Raw genomic sequence first — 18,804 nt, 5'->3', positions numbered from 1 at the left:
ACAGTCATAAAACCAGAAGAAACCCCTTGGGACTCATTTATCCTATACAGCCTTATTGCCCTGCAAAGCAGCCAGTGATCTTAACTCCCAAAATCTCATCTGGTTTCTCCAAGTCATTTTGAGGGTAAAATACTCTTTCTTATTTTAGTTCCAGGGAAAAGAGAAGGAAGTCTAACACAGCTGGAAAAGCAGTTTGCTGCTACAACATTTTATTGCAATGCCACTTGCTCTGCAGTGTTACAGTTCTGATCACACATGCACATTCCCACTGCATCACTCCATGTTTAACTCTGCCAGATTTGCCTTCTGCTCAGTTTGCTCTTTCTATATTGTACATTAAATATTGGCACTGCACTGTAAATGTTTAATTACCAAATGTCATAAAATACAAATAGCTCCTTTAATCTGTAGTCTTGACAAAAAATTATTAACGAAGTAATTCCAGATGTTTTTCCTGTAGATTTGGGGATACTAGGTGGGATGGGTGGGAGGGCTGATTATAGATCTCAGCACACTATTTGAAATGACACCAAAGTACACAGTAGAGGAAATTCTAGGCACCAATCCCCCCTTATATTCCATTCTTTCAGAAGTTTTAGATGTTTTCTGCTTGCAGAAATCTGTGATCACAATTTCAAAGTGATTTCTGACAGTTTAAGCTAAACACAAATATTGATGTATAGGGAGGTACTGTGGAAATGTGGTTGGCTAAATATAATCCATGGTATTTTTCTGTTTTCCAGTTGGGTAGCTATTCCAACACTTTTGCTGTGACAAAAATGTTTGCCAACATAAGAGAAGCTTGTTGGGTTCGAACAGGTACATTTACAGCTTTGGTGGGAGCTGGAAAGCAAGGAGGTGTTCAAAATACATTTAATTAAACACAGGTGTCTTCTCTACCTTCCCCTGCTCTAACAAGATCAGACCTGTTATGTGCAGGTCTGCACATGATCCCCTTATTTTTATAATGGCCCAGATTTCATCTGTGGTCACATATGCAGGATTGAAATAAGAAGCGAGTGAATGCAAGAGTAACTTGTCTGCAGTGCTAGGCTGAAGGGACTCTGCATTCTGGTGCAGCAAAAAGAACAACAACTTCCAGCAGCCACTGGAGCCAAAGTCATCAGTCGTGCTAGGAAAAGCAGGAATTATTTTTAACTACACAGCAGTTGCAGTTCAGTCGCTTTGCACATGCTGCCAACAGGCCCTGTGCTAAATTTTGAATGAGGAATAATGGTAAAGCTTTTATAAATCCTTTCAGTGCCACACAAAAACCTCCATGGTAGACTGGTGTGACTGTAAAACAGCTTTGCAGTTCTCTTGGAGAGAATATTAGTAGTTGTTTATAAGTAGCTACATAACTAATTTCTTATGCATACTGTGCTTAAACATCTTAGCTTCTGTCAGGGTAGTTACTTCTGTTTATCTGTATTTTAGTGACTGGATCAACTACTCTTTGGCCAGGAGGGAAAATGATTGGATAGTTTCAGCATTCATTTAGCAATGCAAATTGACTTGCTATAATCGTGTTTGTGAGGAAACACACAGCACAACCAGGACCTTAATGATGACTGACATTAGCTATGCTCAATACATCACTGAACTTGGCTCAGAGTCACAAACACCCTTTTTTTTTTAATTTATAATTGGGAAGGAGGAATATATTTAATCAATTAAACAATTTTTTACAAAATAGCCAAACAGTCCTCATGAGTCCTCCCAGACTTAAAATCATAATGTTAACGCAGGCAGCTTTGTTGTTCAGTGTGCTGGGTTTTTCTTGAAGTCCATTCTAAACAATGAAGTAAGAATGTCCAAAGCTCTGTAACCTTCAATACCCATTCTGAGAAATACAACTGAGAACAATCTTAAAATGCAAGTCTTTCTAAAATGTACGTACACGAATAAAGACTTATGTAAACCAGTGTCCTTTTCAATGGAATTAGGTTTAGTCATAGGCAATTTCATGGCAAAGACGCTAGAACTAGAGCTCTGGAGAATTTTTTTCATCTTACTTTTTCACTGTTTTGATGTGTGTTATTTTATATCCCTGAAGTTTTCCCACAGTGGTTATTCTGTACTTGAGAAACCCCTCTTGGAAAAGTACTATACAATTTAATTACTAGTTATAACTTTTCTATACAATTCTATAGTGAGAATAATATTCTCCAGTCAATGTGCTAAGTTACTGGGGTAATTTCAGTGTGGTTAATTAGCAATGAGAGAATGCTTTAAGTCTTGAGCCCTATCATGATGAACACTATATCCACACATTAAGGTAAGTCAGACACTACTGAAGGGAATTTACAGTTTAAGCGTGCTTTATAAGATGTAAGTTGAAGCCAGAAATAAACTGGAAAAAGTGTTCAGGGAAGCAGGTAACGGTGAAATCAGCTTATTAAATGTAATGAGCAACTGTATAATGCAGATTTATGGGTTTTTTCTGCATTAAATTTTATGCAACATCTCCTTTAAAGATGTGAATTTTCCATTTATATTTGAAAGCTCAGGCTATACAATCTGGGAGAGTAGGGAAAGGGCCAAGGGAGTGGTGTGGAGGCAGAGCCGGCTGCAGTGACACCAGGAGCTGTCAGCAATGCTTTGTCTTCTGCCCATCTCTGGCCAGTTACAGCACAGGAGGCTAGGTTCTGAAAGTGGAAGATTTCTCTCTGCAGCCGCAGAATCAAACCCAAGAGAGCTGTGAAGAGTTGAAATGAAGTGTGCAAAGTGCATGACAGCTGTCATCACAGCTGGCTTGTTGGTTCTGCACCCACTCACAAGAACGAGCTTAGATCTCTATGAATCCTGCTTTTCCCATGGTCTGTCAGGGACACTCACCCCACCAGGCTGTAGAGGGCAAACATCCACATGCATACACTGCAGCAAACTATCCCTGCTGAACATTTGGACTGACAGATCAGTCACTGTGCTCCCAAGGTCCTGCCAACCACCTACAGGTATGCATCCTCATCTCCTTCTCCCACCAATGAATCTGTCAGAAAAAAACACCCAGTTTTCCACCTACACTGCTACTGTTGAGTTACAAACACCAGGAATTAAAGGTCTTGGAAATGCTTAGAGCCTGCTGAAACCGTACCAAATCCACTGGCCAGAGTGGTTCAGAGGGCTTTCTTGTAGCCAGAATTCCTCTTACTGCAGTTACCAGGCTTAGTATTTTTCAAAGGCACTCATTAATACTAAAGAGCTAATAAAAAAGAAAGAACATTAAATAGAGCAAGACAACCAGCAAGGCAGAATATATTTTAAAGAGATTTCTGAAATATGTTTTTGCCATCTTATAGGCACAACTATTCGAATAAGCAATATAGCTTTTTTGCAAATGAGAGGCATAGTTACTCAGTCTGTGCAGACATATGCCCCTAAATGTATATAACTGATTGTGTGCTCTCATGTTACAGCAGCAGCTTTCATTACCATATTCTCATTATTTTCTTCAAGACAAAGTATCCGCTAAAACTTGTAGTAAAGATATTGAATCCTAGTGTCAGACTATGTGTACTGTATTTAAAGAAACATTACTATTTCCTACTACCAGTCTTTAATTTTATTCTGCTTCTTTTTTCTTCTGTTTTGAAGGGGGATATGACCACACAAGTAGATTTTTCTGGATACTTCCTAGCTTCATATTATCCTCACTGCTATTCATCTCGTCTTTAAACACACAAATATTGCCCTGGCAACACACAACACAAACACCCTCCTGTGTTTTCCCCTCAGGGTTTTCAACCTTTCCACTCAAATGAAGCTCTCTGTGTCTCTAAGACATTGTGTTGTCCTTCATTGGAAAAACTTCTCTGTGAAATGCACTGATTTTTTACAATTGCTCCACCAGGACTGATAGTTATTGATATGAGGCTGCATTACCATTTTTTAGATGCATGAACTTCTACTGTTTCATACTACTTTTCTTGGAAAAAGGTCTTTTAATGACTTTTTTTTCTTTGAGTATCAATCACTATGCATTGAACAGTTACACACACAACAAAACACTGGGCTATATTATTGCATGGTTTTAGCATATTTATACTACAGCGATTCATATAGATCTCTGACCTTTCTCCTTCCAACCTTGACTATGTCAATACTGATTTTCACCTTCCACCTTGTTGTATTGCTGTCACTTGTTGGTAGGTCTAAGATTATTGATTTACTGAGCCAGTAGCTATACCAGGGACATATCCCTGCTTTTCTTGAAGAGTATACATATGTATGAACAGATGAATTGACTGTGTTTTATTCCTTGAAGAAAAAAGAATATTTACTTTACTTGTGCTAGCTGAGAATAACAAATTAATCCTTTTCCATTTAGCATACTCAAAATAGAACATTTTCTCACTTCCCATCAACTCTATAAGTCAGTTCACAAATGAACATTACCGGAGTTAAAATGTATTACCTGATGAAAACATCCTTCCATTTTCCTTGAAGACACTTATTCCAAAGCCCATTCCATAGAAATAATGCAGCTATCCCTGTGATTGTTTACACCATGATATCCTCATTACATGGCATATATATATATTAATCTATACCTAAAAGGGCTGGCTGGGAGAAATACTTCTTGGTTCATCTGCCCCATATTCAGCAACAGCTTTGGAATGTATGGCCCTTTACAAGTAAAAAGTCAAAACATGGACTGGAAAATATGTACAGGAAAAGATTTATAACATAAACCCCAGATTTTTCCTGTCAATGGGTCGCTGTCACTGTCTCAATCTTCCAAGTTAAATAATGTGTTTAAATATGAGATATAATGCAGCCACATCTGTGAGTGTGCTCTAAAATAAAGCCTTTCTTGCTTTCTCTCCAGGAATTTGAGATGTGCATATTTCCTGCCAGAAAAGATAGAAATTGGTTTAGCTAAGCTGGAGACAATGAAGTGCTTCTAGGAGACAGAAAAACAGTCTGGCTCAGTGTTTGGAGCCTGATAATGTTTTGTTGTTAAGTAAGTCAGTCCTGTGTCTTCCTGATTAAGGGTGCTTTCCTTGACATAGCAAGGCAAGACTAGGCATTAACCAAATATTTAAATGCATTTGTGTTGCTCCAGCCATACTTTATTGTTACCTGGATGTACCATATTAACAATCAAAGTTTTTTGGCAACAAGCTTGCATGTGATGGGCTTCCTCTCCTGCTATCAAGAGCTCCTAGAGACAGATAAAACTCAGTCTGTTTCCATCAGAATTTTCTGAAGCATTTGAACTTCCCTTTTGCACCTCTCCATTTCTGTCTGCTTTCAATGCCCATGTGTCAAAGCCCCTTTTCCTCTCTCAGTAATCCAAAACCCTGTGCTGGGAGCCTACTCCTTTCTTTAACTTCACAGGGTCATCTCAGGGTACTTCATGGGAGACCTCATAGGCACCTCAGGGACCTGAGCAGCTGTGTCAGACATACAGAACTCACCAGTAAAATGTCATAAGCACTGGAATATGTCTAAAAGTCCTACATCTGTTGAGGCAGTGGGGCCCTCATCTAGCTCAGATCTACAGCTGCCCTAGGGATACCATACTCCTAGATCTGCAATATCTGCGACAGCTCAACACTGAGAAAATTCATCCAGAAAACAGAAGAATTGAGTCTGGAACTTTCCACAGCCCAAGGAGCTTGAAATGCTTCCTTCAAGGAGATTGGCCAGAGAGCAGAAAGGAACATATCCCTTTTTGTCCCAGACTCTGAAGAATTCAAGATTAACATGACCATCTTACAAATCTGCAACTAGGGAGAAAAAGCTATGAAAGAAAACAAGATATTATATAAAAGACTGCAAAGAAGAGCACAATCCATGATGTACACTCAACATAAAGTTTAGAAAAAGCTATAAATGCATACTGTTCAAGTTCTACATCTATATTACTTGCACTCAAGATCAGCTACAGGACAGAAAGTTCTTGCTTTCTAATCAGTATTCATATGAAAGTGTTCAAACTGTAATTCAGGATCCTGAGAGTCTGGAACTCCTCTCAATTCCATCTTTCTAAAATGAGAATGAATTCTATTTCAGTGTTAGCTTTGATGTATTTCAGGCATATGTTTTTTTCCTGCATTGGTTTGGAGAAAATTATTTGCTCCAACAAATCTTAATGCCTGTATGTTTCGGATCTGCCTTTCACTGTACTGCTTCTTAGATGACAAACATTTCTTCAGGGAAGTTCAACCATTTTGTGAAAGCACATTTAAAAACATATAGCTCCTGGTCTTAAGGCACTAGAAATGAGGTTTGTTTTTGAATTTACATTATTCAAAACAACCACATTGAAAGATCCTTTTCATTGCATGAAGAATTTGGAGTTCTTCAACAAGTGAGTGAAGGTCAGAGAAATGTTTCTTTACAACAAAATGCCCTTGACAAAAGCTCTTCACTGAAAGCTCTTCATTATGCAGAATTCTGTTTTGCTAAAAGGATGGAAGTGTGCATCACAGAGAAAGATGGGGCACGTAAGTCTAAGAAAATTAATTCCATTCAATGAAAACAAATTGGCAAGTGAGCACCATTCAGCCAGCCTGTAACATAGTCCATCAACAACAAAATGTAGAGGAAAGAATGGACAGTGGGCCCAAAGTAAGGAGCACTAAGCTATCCCTTGTTCTTTTATCAAGAAATCACGTTGCCTGAAAAGTTCTCTTCAATATAAAGGATGCAAGAGAAGCTACTAGTCCTGTTATAGATCCATTTCCATTGGAAGATCAAAGCAGCAACATAAAAGCAAGTGTTTACTTTAAGGTAAAGGGTAAAAGCTGCTGAATGGAAATCTATCAAAATGTTTTCTTCTGACATGATGATGGCAATTATCATGACTGATCTTAACCTTGGTAAATAGCTCTCAGTGCTAAAAAAGTGCAGAATCGAGTCTCTCCTCACAGTCTGTCTAAAGGAAATATGGTCAATAATGAAAAAGTGAAGTCTTTTGCTTACCACTAAACATGAACAGAGACACAAAACCCCATCATTTATACTGCCAGTAGGTTTTGGTCCCTTGACTACCACTTTGTACTTTATGTAGCTTAATTCTTTCTCTAGTTTTAACCACTCATGATAAATATCTTATCCAAGTCCGGTATATGGCTCAATTCAATTTATTTTAATGAGAATTTTAGCTTCCCCTATTGCCCCTTTATGAGAATGAAAATAGAGTACCTCTCTATTTTGCTTTACTCAGCTTTAAAGAATCTGTCATAAGGTCTACCACCTTTCTCATCTGCTGTTCCCACTTCACTGCAAGTTGATGCAAAGAAATCATCACAGCCCAAAGTTTGTCTTCTCTTCAAAGCACAGTCCAAACACACAAGGCATATTAATACAATCCCAAATTCAGGCTGCCTAAAGAATTGGGTAAAATCAAAGCCAAGTGCTCTACAGCCTCAGCCACAAGTAGCTTTCGGGATCCCAGTTTACCTTATTCCTTTGATAGACTTTGTACCCAGGTAAAACCAGGTTACCACCAGTAGTCCAGAGCAGAAGGGACATAGGTCACAGAGTGCTTGATCCTCTCTGTGATAACAGGACTCTCCAGCATGTTACATCAAATTCAGTAAAATGCTAAGAAACCTAAAAACAAACGGTGTTTGATATCAAAAACGTTTTTGGTACATGATACATGATGCATTTTTGGTACAATGCTCAATGAGCCAAGAGCACTGGACTGGTACTTGAGAAGGAACACAGGGGGTGGTGCTGAAGCAGAAGAGCTGAAAATGCCTGGGCAGAAAAGCTGCATCTGGGAAAAGAGAAAGAGAAAACCAAGGAAAGATGCTACAGTCTGAGACTGCACAAGGAGACTGGGCTGGTGATCAGGGCTGGGATACAGCCAAGACACAGGCAAGACTGGGAGGCTGGGACTGCTGGCAGAGCTCAGGCAGGGAAAGGTAGCACAGATGTATGAGCCCGGGGATGAGTAAGTGAGAAGGAACAAAAGCAGGGAGAGACCTTTGATGAGAGTGGGTCTGACAGGGCAAGACAAAGCGAATTCTTGAGGACTGGATGGAAGAGTTGGTGCCCAGTGGGCCATATTCCCTTTCAGAAACCAGATTTCTCACTGTTCTTAGGGTATTAGAAAATGCTGTGAATCTTCCAGCAAAGCATGTCTCATCCCTCTCTGGTTTCCATGGAGAAATAAAGGGAAATAAGAGGAAATGGGGCTATTGGGAACAGAAATCTTCCAGACTTGCTGAGGAAACCTAAGCATGTGAATGAAGGACTCAGAACTCACCAGCTCCTGTGAAATCATTTTCCCAAACACATTACTTCAGGACCAGAAGGTGCATTTGTTCACTTATAAACAATCAAAGCACTCTCACAGCAGGGGCTTTTGGTGCCTCTAAAACTGGAGGGCAGGAAAACTGACACCTGTGGACTGCAAAGAGTCATGGAGGCAGGGAACAGGCTGGCAGGAAAGGCTCACCCTGGTGTTTCATGGAGATACTCCCTTGGAAGACGCGGGTTTCTGCAAATCTTCATTATCTCACAGAACATGCTCTCCTGAAATATTGTTACCAGCTCAAAATAACAAGGGAGTTCTGGCTGGCTGGATTTTTGACAGAGCTAGAGATTTACACACAAATATACTATTTAGAGATGGTTACGGAAAAACAGGGATAAGACAGAGTGCCAGAAAAGGGAGGATTGGTAGAAGAGCCCACAAAAACCAAGTTGGAAGTCCAGAGGCAATTTAGCAGACTCCATGGAAACCTTCTGATTTCCTTTTTTCTTTAAACCAGCAGTATTTTGCACAAAGGTTTTGTCTCTTCTACAGCGGATTGTTTAACAGCCAGCAATTACGGTCACTGTTTCTATTACCCAAGTAAGGAGAAAAGCAACATCCCAGATTTATAGCAACAAAGATTCTTAGATTCTCAGTAGGACTTAGATGTGGTAAAATCCCTTCCACTGTCAACATCCTCTTTTCTCCTTTGCTTATCAGGAGTGGGGCTTCCACAAGAGTCCTACCAAATGCACCTATACCAAAAACTTTCCTCTGCCTATGGTTAATGGCTTTTCCTTTAATACTGCATTAAACTGTCCTCAGGCAGAGGAGAGCACCAAACAAGTTTTTTCCCTTATAGTGTGAGTTCCCCAATCACTGAGTTGTTGAAAAAGAAGAACCACCTTCACACTGGAAGGAAGGCTTTAAAGGGAAAGCTCTCACCCTGTCCTTGTCTGCTTGCAGTCCAGTGCTACAAACCTTGAATGAGAAAAGTGTCCCTGGGATCCTGAAGCAATCACAGCATGCAATAATACTGCTGAAGGTACCCATTGCTCAGGTTACACGCTGAGTGGATTACTTCAGATGTCTCATGGGTACGCATTAGGTTTGAATGCAAGAAACAGAAATCAGGCTTGTTCATCTTTGTTTCCATACTCTGTGAAGACTGAATGTTCCCAGTTTTTCTTTTATTTGTTTAGGATCATGTGTTATTTCAATAGTCAACATCTGGTCTCAAAAAGCCCAACTGAAACCATTTACAAAAGTCAGCAATTCCCAGACTGCAAATGCCATGGGACTTTGGTACTCTGCAACAGAAAAACATTCCAGGTCATTAAAATATACTGATGGGAAAGGGAAACTGCATGCAAGAGCAGAGCCCTGGGTCTCTCCCAAGGCAGAAGATGGAACAAAGCTATACTTGCACAACCCCACAAACATACTGTGCAATAAGATATAACAGTCCTGTGCCTTGTGAAAATGAACAGTCAATAGTGATTTGGAACAATTTTCCTGTGGGCGATCAGCAGCCACTTAACCATATGGATGGGCTGTTGCTGTGCCTCCAGCTCAGGGAGAAGTGGCTGCTCAGGCAGCCCAGAGTAGTTACAAGGCACCCAGCTTTGGTCTATCAAGAAATGAGTGCTGTGCTGTCTGATGCTATCAGGTCTTAAATAAAGAGGGAGTGTGGGAGTTTTTGGTTTCACAGTCTTTTAACCAATGTCTGGATTCAGCAGGAAGGGAAGGGAAAGAAATCCCAGTTTTCTCATCTTCTTTCATGATGATTTCATGAGGTTTAATGGATAAGCATTAATAGTCTTTTCAGATATCTGTGTTAAGGTTTAATTCCTACAGCCTTGTTTTTTTTTGCAAGTATTCAGCACCTGCCTTTCTCTGATTTTGATTCCCAGTGGATACTGAAGGTGCAAGAGCACAACCAGATAATTTTGATGTCTTGTTTAGGATTCTCACTTGCACTTCAGGAGCAAACATTAGAGATTCTTGTTTTTGAGCACAGTATTATAGCTCATAACAGGAGCCCCACCAGCAAGCACACATAAATGCTTAAACAATAGGGAAAAGCTGAGGGTGGGAATAAAACTAAGCCCCTTTACCTGCAGCTTGCAGAAAGAATCTGTTCTTTCTACACACAATAAAACTGAATGAACTGAGATGTGGAGCATGCCCCAATTTTACCTCTTCCAGCAGTCTGGTGGTTAGAGCTTGCTCTCCTGAGGCATGAAAATGTTGGTGCCTGAGCCTAAGGGAGTTGTTGAACCTACATAGTGTATGGTGTTTAATAAAAGGTAAAATGTGTCTTCAGGCTATGGAGTAATCTGACTCTTCATAAAGAAACATTTCACTGCAGGGACTGCAGTCCAGGAGGGCAAGGGAATCAAAGTCCAGCAGAGACAGAGGTGTTCCAAGCTCATCCTGTCCCATGCGGGCTGATGCCAGTCCCCATCAGCACACATGCAGGCTGGACTGGAGAAGACTCCTTCCCCAGTCCCTGCTCCCCTGGGAATCCCTCTGCAAAGCCAGGCATCTTGGATCTGACCAGTAATGTTTTATTCTGACATTACACTCTCACTGTAAGCCAATACTAATAACACCTTCTTAACTGTGTGCCTGATAATGAATTGTTCTGATATCCCCAATTACCGTGCATTCATTATTGTCCCATATTCAGTTACATTAAGTGTCACTTCAAAATTCCTCTTCAAAAGATCTTTAAAACTCTTTGGAAGAAGGTTATTGACTGTGGAGTAGTTTTCTGTTTTTAACATTTTGCTGGGATAAGCATTAAAGATAACATAGATTGCTTTGTTTGAATCACACATTTCTGCTAAGCTCAACAAAGAAAACCGATGGAGTATTGAAATCTCAGATATCTAGGCTTTCAGTGCACACAGGCACAACTCTCCTATATTCCAGTTTACTCATAAGTCTGTCAGACTTGCCTGGATTAGATGGTATTTGTAGTCTTTAGCTTTCATCTAAGGTGCATAAGTGGAAGCTGAGAAGTAATGATGAAAGATATTTTATTCTTTTATGCCATTAATGTCAAGTGACCATGTTTATTATTTTTGATTTTCCCTTTTAAAATATTACCCTTCTGATATTACCTTTTTGTTACATATCTTCATAGAGTTTACAGATTTTGAAGTTTCTCCTCTCATGTCTGCTAGTTGCAACCACCTGTTGTAGTCATATGGCAGCGCTCAGAAACACTAACATGGGAATTTTGACTCTGACATAAGCTAGGCATCATGAACAATTTTCTCTCTTGAATTACATTAAATGAAGAGAACAGCTTTGCTCCTTAGCTCCTTCCAAGCAGCACAGCTGTGGTTCTGTTGACTTTTTCTCCCAGCTTAGCAGGGTCAACAGGAATCTGACATATTCTATTGGTACTGTCAACTTTTAGAGAGATGTAAAATTCAGCTGTCATCGAAGATCTTTTGGTATTTACAGCAAAAGAATTTACCATAAAGTATGGTATTTATCATAAAGCTGTAAAGAAAATTGTAATCCCTTTGAAATCAATGAAAGATTTACCACTGATTCTCATGGCACCAGGATCTCATCTGTAGAAACTGTATTTTGTCCTGGCAACCTTCTTTCTGAGGTTTCAAAGCCTAGGAGGAATTATGATGTCCCCTGGGAGTATATTATCTACAGTGTCTACATAGGAAGTTAAAATGGGCAAGGAGAGAATACTAACCTGGAGATCTGATGTACAAGAAGATGCCAGAGCCCTTGCAGAACTCAGTTTTAGGAGTACAAAGTCCTTTGGTTTTTCAGGTCCAGCTGAAAACTACTGGTTGAAAAGAGGAACAGGTAACATACGTAAGAAAGTATTTAACAGAGCCTCCATTCGATCACATCACAAAAATCAAATTGTAATGTGAAATTACACACTTCCAATGAGATAGATAGAGAGGCTTCTTAATAATAATAGAAATAACATTCCTCCTATAGTAAATTTGTATCTAAGTGATACTCAAATTTTATTAATGTTCCATGGGAGTTATGTGGTAGATGGGGCAATACTGATGAGTCAGTTTATACTGAGCATGAAACACAACCAAAGCAGAACCAAGAGTCAGTATCATCACTGAGCTAGTTTGTTCTGGAGATGAATTCCCTTGGAGGATGCAATTATATTTTTTTGGTGTTTTTTACAGAATCTACAAAGACTTCTTGGAATAGTTAGTGTTCAGTTATCACACTTGTTCTTGAAATGCAAATAAATGTGCCATATTCTACATAACACTCCTTGCACAAGCTTTGATGGAATCAATTCTGTATTAATCTTTTATTTTCTAGAACTAGAATTCACTTTCTATTTTCACTACAAATAGAGATAAAAAGGTGGGGCTAAAAACCAGCTACAAAAATTTCCAGCTGCCTATGGCAGATATAATGGTCCTCAATTAGACCTCTGCATTTCAGTGGAAATTCTCAGTATAATATTGCTCAGAAAGTTTCTAGAAGACTCTTGGCAGGTTTAGAAAAACTTCCTCACTGTCCTGGGTTCAGCAGTAACAGTCATTTTTCTCCTTCTTAGTAGCTGGTGCAGTGCTGTGGTTTTGACTTTCAGCCTGGGAACAGAGCTGATAACACCAATGTTTTTAGTTGCTGCTCAGTAATGTTTACTCTGACCAAGGACTTTCTGAGTCTCATGCTCTGCCAGGAAGGAGGGGAAGCTGGGAGGAAGTAGAGACAGGACACCTGATCCAAACTAACCAAAGCGATATTCCACATCACAGCACGTCATGCATAGTATATGAATTAGGGGCAGTTACCCAGAAGTGGGAGATCACTACTGGGGTCGGGCTGGGTATCGGTGGGTGGTGAGCAGTTATATTCTCTTCCCTTGTTATTTCCCTTATCGTTATTATTATTGGTGGTAGCAGTAGTGGTTTGTGTTATACCTTAGTTACTGGACTGCTCTTATCTCAACCCATGGGAGTTACATTCTTTCAATTCTCCTCCCCATCCCTCCGGGAGCTGGGGGAGAAACAGGGGGAGTGAGAGAGCGGCTGCTTGGTTCTGAGTTACTGGCTGGGCTTAAACCATAACAGTACTTTGTGATGCCCAACGTGAGGCACGAAGGGTTGAGATAACGACAGATCTGACAGGACTGTGTAAAACAAGTTAGATTATACTTTTTTAAAAAAAGAATGTTCATAATTCTTAATTCTTTTTGACAGAAAAACTTTGGGTTTTCTCTTTTGGGAACACAAAAAATCAAACTGAGACAATGTTTAATAATTTTTTTGCAGAGCATTTCAAAATTCAATACAAAAAGTAATTGAAATAGAAGAATATCTGAAAGAATGTAAACTATGGTTAGAAAATTTGCTAACTAATTCCACTATGTAATCTCAGTAGTTACAAAACTCTAACTCTTTTAAAATTAATTCTATGCATTTATCATGCTGAGATTAATTTGCTTGGTTTATTGCTTAGCAGCGTCAGCAATGGTCCACAGGTTCCATGAGCACCTACACTTCTGAATAAAAGAGGTTCATTTTCTGCATTTCACTTCTTCAAGCTCCTTCTCAGATGATTACTATAATAACATGTCCCCATGTTATGGCAAGTTTTCCCTCAGGCTAGTCCTATTAAATTACAATTTTGGGAGCTGTGTTATAGCAGAGCCTACAACTAACACAGGGAAAAGGTCTAGTATTAAATCCAGTCATCAGCTAAACAATTTACTTAGAGTGTGCATGGGAGTAGCTCAACAGCACTTCAAGTATTTTAGGTGCACATTTCTTCCTTTTTTTTCCTAATCTGTGGAAGAAAATTAGACTGTTATAAAAGGAAGTTTAGAAATAGTGTTCTTATCCCCTCAAGCCTTACCAGTTATTTATGGACCAAAAGCTGGTATTTGTATTGTATTTAGCATTCTGCACAGTATCTGCCAGAAATGCAATCCAAATCTGCCGTACTGCTGACCTTAGATGACTGCAGCCACAGCTCAAGCTGACCTGACAGAGAATGAAATTCCTGTTATCAACAACCCTAACTATTCTATGATTCTATGATATTTAAGCCTATATTGAATAAACAGGAAAATAATGCATGCAAGACTTGCACTTAGTAGTCTATGTCAAAGCTCAGTGGGACAACTAAGAGAAGTTTGGGATTTGGAGACCTGGAAGAAGTAAAGAATGGCAGAAATAAAATACATGGGGCCAGAAATTCAGTCCTCAGATCAGTGTTTTAAAATAAACCTAATCTCGTTGAATTAGTCACTTAATTAAATGAATTGAAATACTGAAATGAACTTCCTGCTGTAATAGATTTTGTAATAGTTTCATCTGAACAATTTATTTTCTCTGTTTCAGGTTTTATGATTGATTAGTGAACAGTTCTGCAGTTTAATAGTAAATATTGGTAGTGGCATGCATGATTTAATGGCCAAAGAATCCAGTTTTAATTTACTATGAGACCAAACAAGACAGAAAACCATTGTGTTTCAAATTCTGGCAGTCGCTATGGCTGAGTTATAGGCTAGCATCTCTCCAAGAACAGTGGCAGCAGTCAGGAGACCCAGCCATGCCAGGCACTTCGGACTGGCTGACAAAATGTGTTTTGAAAAGATAACAGATGACCAGACCCAAAATTCTCTGATTTGAAAGAAAAGCCTCCCAATGTCATTAGGAAATCCTGAATCAGGGCCTTTGTTTCACTATTTGGAAATTTCAGGCAGTGTTTATGGTCTGTCTCATTTCAGAAGGCAATAATTCTTAATGAACACTGTGTGTTTTTCCATTAGGACCACTTTTGTTCAGGATTCACCCTGCCTAGATTTTAGCACAACCAACTAATAGCCAAAAAATACAGTTTTGGTTAAATTAGTTCTGTCCTACTCTTCTACTTGTTTGCAAATACATGAGTAGTATCATCTAAACCCACAGTACCACTTAACAGCAAGAACTGCTCTGCTGAGTTACGATCTCTCTTTCTATGGTTGCTACTGTTGCTAGCAATTTCTAAGTATTTCTCAAGATTTGTTTAAGCAATATTCATCCAGGAATCCGTCATCCTTGCTCACATCCCACATCATTTGCGCTCCTCTGGAGCTGTATCCAGTTTTGAAAAAGGATTCAGAAAAACATCTGTGCTACCACAGTTCCTTTCACCGAGTATAAATACAGTAATGGAGTTATCCAACTGAATCTGGAAATAAATAAATACATTCACAGTGATGTTGTGGGCTGTTGTGGGGGGAATATCACTTAAAAAATGCCATCTCGTCAGTATCTTAAACAAAGTGAGCTGATTGCCCTACAGAGAAAATAAACCAAAATAAAAGCTCCGAGAATATACTTTGTTTGCAAAACCAAAATAAGCTTGCAAGAATGAGACGACAACTACTATATGGCATTTCTTGGTTACATATGAAACCCAATTTTGCATGGTCTGTTGCCACAGAAAACAAATTATTAGAGGATTATTTATCACTGGAGAAAACCTTTAACAAATATTGGACGTATAAGTGGTAGCAAAACACAGTAGCTAACCCTACTAGATCTGCTTCAAGAAAAGAAAAGAAGAGTCTGATGATGCCAGTGCTTTAGATCCCTAGAGAAAATGAAATCTTACCAAGGTTCCTTCACCCACTGATCAATCATTTTGGAAACTGCACTTTCTGGTTGTAAACATTAAGCAGAAAATAAATGACAGGTGCCAAAATATTTTAATAACCCATCATCTTAGAGATGAATCAGTGAATTCTGACAAGTGAAAACACTCAAAAAGAAAAGAGGAAAGATAATGATAAAGGAGGAGGAAATGATCCAGAGGTTCAGGTACTGAGCTGTTACTCTATTCTCAGCTATGCCGCAGGTGCCTGGTCCAACCTTTAGCAAACAGGTTTGTCAGCAGCTTTCCCAGGTGCTAGACCAGACCTTGAATGCCTCAGCTCTCCTTCCATAAAAGAAAGATTATCTGTCCCTAGAAAGCAATTGTGATGATGCATTGTGAGAGGTTTAGACACCGTGGTGATAAGCACGGTGCGAAAACAAACTATGGTGAGATAAAACTTGTACTGCCAGTCACCCAGCTGCAGGGAGGTGTTTTTCAAAGTGACATTTCCATATTATTTATTACAGAGACAGCGAATATTTACTTCTCTTTCCAGTTAGCACAGACAGCTGTAGCACAGTAAGCATAGTAAGAATAGGCAGCTTAGAAATAAGACAGCTAAGAGTAAATGTGCAAACTCTGAGTGATGCCATGTGGTGCTAAGATTCATATTCAGAGCTCTTCCTTTGGCTCCCACATGCACTGAGGAAGAATGTGGCTTCAGGAGAGCAGTACTTGCCAGAGCTGGAGACAAAGATGGTCAGACTGCAGGAAGGACTCACTTTGAAGGGACTTGCCACACTATTATTTATGTCCTATGTCAACCCCTATTTACACAAAACAAAAATAATCACATGTGGCTTAGCAAATAGATCTGTGGAACTCATTGTCAAAGGATGCTGTGAATGCTGAAGTTACATGGGTAGAACGGTGGAGAACCAGATGAGACTTACTGAAAACATGGAAAAACACATCCAAATGTGGGAGAGCTAAAATAGTTGCCATCTGGGAAGGGATGATACCTGCTGGCCTAGTTCTTTTTTTTCCCTTGGCCCTAAATTATGTTGTCACTGGGGACATGGCACCAGCTTCCAAAGGTTTTTGAATGGATCAGTTAAAGCCTTTCTTAAAGCATTTGAGAATAAAGTTTCCAGGATACAGTTTCTTGTTGCCAAGACCTAAGCCACACATGGCTCCAAGGAGAGCATTCAAGGTGATCTGCTTAGGCTGCACCACCAAGGGCAGGAGCTTCAGTGGAGACCTTCATTCCCATTGATGGATGTTCTTTCTCTTGTAATAGAGTCAGCCCCCATTCCTGACATCATTCTCTCTGTAGAAATAAAAACACTTTGTGACTTTTTTGGTCAGTAGGAAACAGCCTTTATTCTGGAACACATAAGATCATCCAGTGATGAAAATTTCCTTGTCACAGAGAAAAATGCTGCCATGTTAAATCAGAACAACCACACATCTCACACCATGCCTGTATTTCTCCAGGGCATCTGATTTACCTCAGGAGGGAGGATAACAAACATACAAACTAAAACCAGTGCTAGTACTTACTGAAAAAATTACAGATATTGCCATCAGGTCACAAATGGAGGAGTAGCAGAGAATTACAAGAAAAAGATGTTTAGCCATAAGAAACACAAGCTCTTGCAGTTCACTCTGTGTGTGTTCACTCATGGATTAGTGTAGTTCAGCATGTTCTATAGAAAAAAAATAGCACCTTTCAATCAGAAATAGCAGCACCTTTGGATTAAAATGTGATTCAGCCCCAAGATGAATATTTTAATAGAAGGTATTTGTTGCAGATGATACAGACTGCAGTTTTATCATCCAGTATTTCATAGCGTACTTCTCTAATTCCTCTAAAATACAATAACACTAATTCCAGCCTGGACCTGATGGTGTGTTCAGAAAATCTCAGCCTTATGCTGTATCTCCAGGAGGACCTGAGTGCCACTGTGGGTGTGTGCAGGCAATGGTGTGTGCAAGGGCAGGAGTCTGATGGGCAGCATCTCCAGAGGAAAAGGCCACACGTGTCACCAATGGGGCTCAGCAGCACTGCCAGCTCCTTAGCACAAAGGCTGGACTTGGAGCTCAGCCTCTTGCTTCTGCTCAGGGCTGAGGGTCAAGGTGTGTGAAGGCCTGTGAATTCCTTAGGCTTTCCTCTTTGCTCTGTGTCCAGAGGAAGGGATTGAGATGATCTGATGATGTTCTAGAACTAAATGTCTATGCAATGTCTGCATCACAAATATCAAATCAGTATTAGAAGGACAACTACTAATGTTAGGCCAAGGAACTATGGAACATACCAATTTCACACTCTGTTGAGGTGGTTTTCTTCTTTTTCCTCCTCTAAAAGCTCCAATGATGATGTCATTCAGGAATAATTTTTGTGATGTCAGCTGGAAATGACTGTCCTATCAGTTGTAATGATTCATAAAGCTATTAAAAAACCTAAATAATTTGTGCCCTGATGACATTGCCAAGTGCAGCATCTCTCATGTCTGTCTCTGCATATTTTGAGTCTATGAAAACACTGGAGAAGTGTTAAAAAAAGGCCTGCAGACCTTTCTTTCACATTGCATTTACTTTGCATCTTCTCAAGGCAAAAACAAGCACATGTTCTCTCCCAGCTGGGGTCTACCATGTTAATTCTGAGAGAGCAAATAGATCCAGACAGACAAAGGTGTAAATATGTTCAAGCACTAACCACATTCAGTGGGATGAATGCAGACACCTTGGTACGAGCACCATAGCAACAACCTCCATTAAATCTTTTTAACCCTATCTTCAGGATGCAAAGAAGGAGAGGAAAATTGTTACAGCATTTGAAACGTAAAAGACAAAATGAAATTCAATTTAATAATGCTGTTTTCCTCTTTCCCTTCACCTGTAGAGAGGAATTCTTTTAAATGTAAAACACATTTATTTGTCAGTCTTTCTAATGGCATTAAAGTGTTTATCTGTCTCTT

Source organism: Melopsittacus undulatus, chromosome 7, assembly GCF_012275295.1.
Source record: "Melopsittacus undulatus isolate bMelUnd1 chromosome 7, bMelUnd1.mat.Z, whole genome shotgun sequence".
In the NCBI taxonomy this organism is placed as follows: Eukaryota; Metazoa; Chordata; class Aves; order Psittaciformes; family Psittaculidae; genus Melopsittacus; species Melopsittacus undulatus.
Note: the sequence above shows the minus strand (reverse complement) of the source record.